This window comes from Anser anser (genome assembly GCF_964211835.1).
Source record: "Anser anser genome assembly, chromosome: 3".
NCBI classification, from domain to species: domain Eukaryota; kingdom Metazoa; phylum Chordata; class Aves; order Anseriformes; family Anatidae; genus Anser; species Anser anser.
In genome coordinates, this window is record NC_139722.1 from 26,546,219 (window position 1) to 26,552,538 (window position 6,320).

At 43.8% G+C, this 6,320-nt stretch overlaps 1 long non-coding RNA gene across 1 annotated transcript; it reads right to left on the reverse strand.

The window, feature by feature from the left end:
* Positions 1–1,256: 1,256 nt before the first annotated feature.
* LOC310897020 lies at positions 1,257–4,235 on the reverse strand. Its single transcript, XR_014581993.1, has 4 exons — positions 4,099–4,235; positions 3,520–3,575; positions 1,915–1,956; positions 1,257–1,830 (listed from the first exon to the last, which is right to left on the reverse strand). It is a non-coding gene; the product is annotated as an uncharacterized lncRNA (long non-coding RNA).
* Between the last annotated feature and the right edge of the window lie 2,085 nt (positions 4,236–6,320).

The window sequence follows — 6,320 nt, forward strand, 5'->3', positions numbered from 1 at the left end:
GAGGATGCAAAGATCCAACATGTGCAGAAATTTCCCAAGGTCTGGCCAGGGGAAATAGGACCTCTTATTGCTGGGGGTGAGAATGCCCAAGGATCTCAGAAGTCTTGCACCCATGAAACTGGGTCAACAAGAAGCTGACTGGACTCACGCCTCCCTGCAGAGCCACCAGGTCTACCCACAGTACCACATTCCATTATCCTCTACCCCTGGGAGGACAAAGTTTCCACTTGGGCTGACCTAATGGCATGGCTTCTGCAACAGAGAGTGTGTTTGCTGGCCATAGCCTCCTGCCCCTGTAGCTGATACAGCCTGAGGATTTGGGCCAACACTGACCAGGGCTATTTTATGGGATGAGATCAGAGCAATATTTCTGGAGAGTTATACGCACATCGCTGGAAACAGAGTGGAAACTCAGAGGTGAAGAGGAGCTCTCTTGTGTGGAAAGTTTTAAAGGTACCAAATACTAAGTGCTCATACGGGGCTGAATTTTTCATCAGTAATTAAGAGCTTTACCACTAACGAGAGCTGCATTAAAATTCTTTTGCATCATTAAGAACAGTCCCCTCCCCTAAAATCTGGAAAGATTTAGTAAGACCACATAAGCCAGGAAAAAAAAAAAAAGAAAGAAAAAAAAAAGAAAGGAAAAAAAAAAGAAAGAAAAATGGGGGAAAAGAGAGGAGGAAAACAGAATAAAGATTACTTCTTCACAATTTCATCTCCCCAGCCCCCATAATTAAACAGCAGGCAAATGCAGCATATAAGAGGTAAAAAAAAATGCTATTAAAAAAAAAAAAAACACACAGAAAAGCCTGTACTGGTTAAGTGACAACATCAGCCGACTTTAAAGACTGAGAAGTGCTGTGGTCAAGCTAATGCTCTTCCCCAGTATCGGCAGAAATAATAAGCAATCTCCTCCCGACCGGCCGCTGCTTTCCACACGGCCGGGCCTCCCGGGCTAGGAGGCAGCTGTGCCGGCAGCCTACGCAGGGACTATAATAGCATCATTCTGCACCGCGAGGTTCAGCCCGAGTTCAGGAGCCGCAGCTCACACACCCTTGTTGCCATCTGGCTGGGGAAAGCATCACTTATGCTTTTGTTGCAGAGCGACGCATACGGGCTGGAAAATTCAGTTTGCTCATTTTAATAGGAAATGCTACAGGGTTGCCGTACGGTTCAAAACAACTCGAGCAAGTATTTGCAAATATACTCCGTGAGGAAAAAACACTAACACAATGAGTGGAAACAGAACGCACTGCGAGCATTTTGCCTTCCTTTTGAAAAATAAAGGCACTGGATGACTAATTTATTTGTGGTTTGTTTACTGCATCTCATTGTATTTTTACAGAACAAATTAAATCTGCTTTAAAATGAATGCCTATGCTTTGCCCCTAAGTTCAAACATACTAAACTGCACCCTGAATTCATTTCTAACTGAATGGAAAGCTATTTAAATAGTTTTAAGTAAATATTCATTACACCCAGAACTTAACAGTTATTTTTATTTTTCTTCCTTCCAGAGAGAGAGAAATTTATGAATGGCCACATTCAGTTGTGCTTATTCAAGATGCAAATAAAGAAAACAAAACACACTAGAGTAATGAATAGCTCATGGCTTTTTGGGAAAATCCCATTCCGTTATCTTCCTCCAATGCATAGGACACTTAAAAGGAAGAGAAACACGCCACTGTGGTATTCTCGTCAATGACAAAATTTTAAGTGGCTTGGATCTTAAGGACGCGTGTGGCCTGCCAGCATCCCATGGAAGATGTGTTTGTTTACTGCGTTGCACATGGATCTAAGAGCTCCTGGTACGATGAGTTATCAGGGAACCTAAAGGAAATAGGATTTGCCTGTGCCTTGCAGAGGATGCACGACTGGCAGCAATACAGAGGGGAGGAATATGCTTGCTCATACCTGAGTTTGCCGCTGAAGGATCAAAGGAATGCTCCAAAGTTCCTAAAATATTTCAGAGCAATGACATGAGTGGATTCTCTGCCCCTCTTACACGTTTGCATTTCCTAAACGTGACTAGAAATGGTGCTAAATTTTGGGATGCTTCATGATTTGCATATCCCTAGAACACACGTAGTCCACCCAAAGGGTGTGTAAGCGATAAAAGCCAGCAGCAGACCTTCCAGACCATTTGTGAAAAACCCCATCCCCTGCTACACTTGGCTAGAAATGAACTCATTAATTTGGGGTGGGATTCGTTCTACCAAAAGTTAGTTGGCGAGGGCTGAGCTAGTCACTGCGGGACCCTGGTAGTCAGCGGAAAGCAATGCGCGCCTCCCGGGAGGCGAGATGAATCACAGAAAGGCAGCGATGCTTTTTTCCAGAGCACCCTTCCAACAATGTGCGCTTCGGGAACTTCTGAGCCAGCGCTTGTAGCTGTGTGTTAAAACCTGTCAAGGGCTCCACAGCAGGCCTCTTTTTTTTTATTTTTTTTTTCCTGTTAAAACTATTAAAATCGCTGTCTCCTACACGGCCTTTCCTAGCTTTTAGCATGCTATTTACCCTCATTAAGACCTTTCTTCTGATCCCATAAGTGTTTGCTTCAAGAACTCGTGGTGAACAACCTTGCTGAATTTTTTGGGAAGCCATGTGGTCTATCTCAACCTTTGTCCTCACTAGCTGAGCCTTTCAAAGGCTTCCCAGGCAGTCTGTAAGGCGTGACTTCTCTCTAGAAGTTAAACCAATTCTTCCACAGCATATTTATTCAGGTTTCCACCAATACATCATTTATTATTGCTTCTAACACTTTTTTTTTTTCAAGCCCAGACTGATCAGCAGGTCCCCAGATCTTACCAGAACCTTTTAAGAAAAGAGCTGGTATTGCATGTTAGACGCTTTCCAAACCTCTCCTACCAAGTCTGTACAAGATGAGGACTCCAGACAGTAGCTCAGGTACTTCACCTTTCAGTTCCTTGTAGCAGCCTGTGGTGACTACTATCTACCCCTGATTATTACCTTGTTTCACTGTTTTATTCTATTGCGTTTCTACCAACCCAGGCCTGAAGCTCTTCTGATCCACAAACGTAGAGTTCCTTAGTATAAATACAAGCCTATTTTTTTCCTCCTCATTTTGAGCTCACTTGTTTCCTGTCTTATCCTTGGATCATTGGCTTTTAAATGAAGGGTTATTACTTTATCCTATAAACTCATTGCCTTTAAAAACAGCCCAGACAACGCAAACTCTTCCATAGGTCCCTAGATAACCATTACTCTGCCAATAAAAAAGGGATTTGGAAGTGCCATGATCAAGCCCAAAAAGAGAGGGGAGGGGAAATAAAAAAGTGTTGGATATTTTTCTAACCATTGGAAAGAGTGTAATGACCCCCACAAAAAGCTTCAAGTCAGCTTCTCCTGCCAGGACAGAGCTATCACCACTCGGGTTGCCTCTTCCCGGAGGAACAAAAAACACTGTGGATGTTGACAGGGCCTGATTTATGGTTTGGGGTTCTTACTCATATTCGATCACCCAAGTGTTAAGAACACATCTATTAACTTGCTTGTACTTACTCATCCAGGATGCCAGCTGAGTTACACAATTCACCTTCATCACTCCTTCCTTAAACCTTCAAATACAAAAACGCAGATTTAGCACCACAAGCTGCAATTCAGACTATTTAAACTATCTCACTTCAGAAGAAATACTTAATTATGAAACTACATCCCCCAAGACTCTTTTAGCTTCAGGTCAGATACCGCTTCATCTGCGGCAGCCAAACTCTGAACAAGTCCTAACAGAAGGCCTTACATCTGCATTAAAAAAAAAAAGAAAATACCTTAACAGTATCAGCCACCAAGCATTTTCATGCAAGTTACATGTAGCTTAAGCTGCTGCCTCATCCATTATTTCTGAACAGCTCCTTTTTCATCTGCAATGTTCCCCTTCTTAAAAAACATGACTTCCTTCTTTTTCTACAGAGATGACTAACCTATGGGCACTTAACCTCCTAACACTATTGTCTTCCAAGAACACTACTACCAGGAAAAAAAAAAAGGGCAAGCAAACAACCCAACCATCCCTCCCACCTCTGTGCCTGCAAACAGGTTATTCAAATTCAGCAGAGAGAGCAATTTTCGTTAGGAAAGCACCTTTTCTTTGTTCTGCAAAATCCCACTCAGCTTGTGTTGAGCTATAAACCTCCTAACACCACCACTCCCCACTCCAGCCCACAGCAAGAGCAAACATCCAGCTAAATACCACTACCCTAGCACGAGATCAGGTGCTAGCACACAGCTTAAGAGCTGGAAACACCTGGGAGCTGTTGGGGCAGCTGTGCTGAGATGAGGCAGGCCAGGTTTGTATTCCCAAAATGCTTATTTTCCGTCCCTGTGGTTATTTGTGCAACAGCACAGAGGGTGCTCAGCAGCGTGTCCTCTTGCCACATGCTGTGACCAACCCCTGCGAGTGCTGTGGCTCCTCTCGCACACGAGCTCTTGGCCGTGGGTTGTGTTGCTGTTCCTACAGGGTGGATCACAGAATCACAGAATTGTAGGGGTTGGAAGGGACCTCGAGAGATCATCGGGTCCAACCCCTGCCAAAGCAGCTTCCCTAGAGCAGGCTGCCCAGGTAGGCGTCCAGACGGGCCTTCAATATCTCCAGAGGAGACTCCACAGCCTCCCTGGGCAGCCTGTTCCAGTGCTCCGTCACCGTGAAGAAGTTCTTTCTCATGGTGGTGCGGAACTTCCTGTGCTCCATCTTGTGGCCATTGCCCCTTGTCCTGTCCCCACAAACCACTGAGAAGAGGTTGGCCAAATCCCTCTGTGTCCCACACTTCAGGTATTTGTAAACGTTAATAAGATCCAACAAGGATGTGGCAGAAGCAGACACTGGTTGAAATGCTGCTGCTGAGTACAGCATAGCTGCTTGCACCAGAGTTTAAGAAATGCATTAATTTTTAATTTAAGATCACACATAACCTCATCCGTGTGCTTTTGTAAAAGGATGTGCTGCAGGCAAAGCCTGAATTACTGTCATCCAGTACATTAGCATGTAATTAAGAGGCTCGCTGTACATCAACACCGAGCGAGCTGAAGCTGCCGAGGCCACAAGGCATGCCTAGTTCTTCCACAGGTGCATTTCTTACTCACAGGTTTCGTCTGTATGTTTTACAATATCCTGTAGACACTCTCCCTTTTTGAAGGCAGCAAAACAGAAATGCAGAAAGATAAAAGCAACTGGAAAAGTAAAGGGGCTAAGAACCGAGCCAACTTTTCAAAGCACTAAATATGCCTCATTCAGCGGACAACGTGGATCTCACAGCCATTGGTCTTCCAACCCTTCTTTCCTCCCCATTACCTCCGTACCATCACTTTACTGAAGAATCACCGAATTTCTAGATACAAGAACCCAGGCCGTGCTAAAAGGTTGACTTCATGATCGGCTTCCGATATGGTTGTGGGGCTGATCCTTCCTGTATCATTTATATTGGGAACACAGAAATAACATTTTTGAATTACAGGAAGGTGGAAACAGAATAGCACTGCTTTCTTTACAAAGTGAGTTCAATAAGACTGTGCTATTTATCTCTTACTGTGGTTTGACAGCCCTTACATCCTGCTGGTAGTGTCTCCTACCACGGAGAACTTGCCTGTTAGCTGAGACCTTGCCGATTCCATTTTCTTCTTTTCATGATGGGACCCTGGCCACTAGGACGACGTTCAGATAATCCACGTTTCTATGCATGTTATTCTTAGTGAAAGACTAATAATTAAGCACGTTCCCAGAACACAGTGGTACCAAAGAGCAGGGCTTGTTACCCACAGCCGTTTGCAATAGGAGCCCCACTTCAATGAACTGCTCAACCTACTTGGGATGCAGAGCCCCACACTAATGGGGGCTCAGTCAAATCCTAAAGTTTGTTTTTGCATCACGAAAGTGCAGAGGATCCGATATTTATTTTCAGACTTCTGTCAGTGTCATTTTTATAACACAGGAAACACAGTTTTAGAAAGCCTCTAAGTTTGGGGAATTCTTACTATCAATCTAAAGCATTTAAATCTTTTTTTGGAAGAAGGTAATTATGTAAAGTACCAGATCTTAAGAAAGATTTGGGCTTTTAACAGGAGAATTCCTAATCCCATTTCATTTACTATTAATCAGGTTTCCAAACTGGAACGATTCTCAGAAACCCATATATTAGCTCCTCCACTTTCCCAGCCCCAACCTCCATGGTTTTGCCATAGACAACAAGTTACAGAAAGCGAGTTGGTCGTTCTTTTAGTCTACGCTGAATTTCTCAGAATCTGGTCACAGCTTTACTATTTCTGTGAAGTTAAAACGTAGCAACAAGTAAATTCCAGGTAGCTGTATA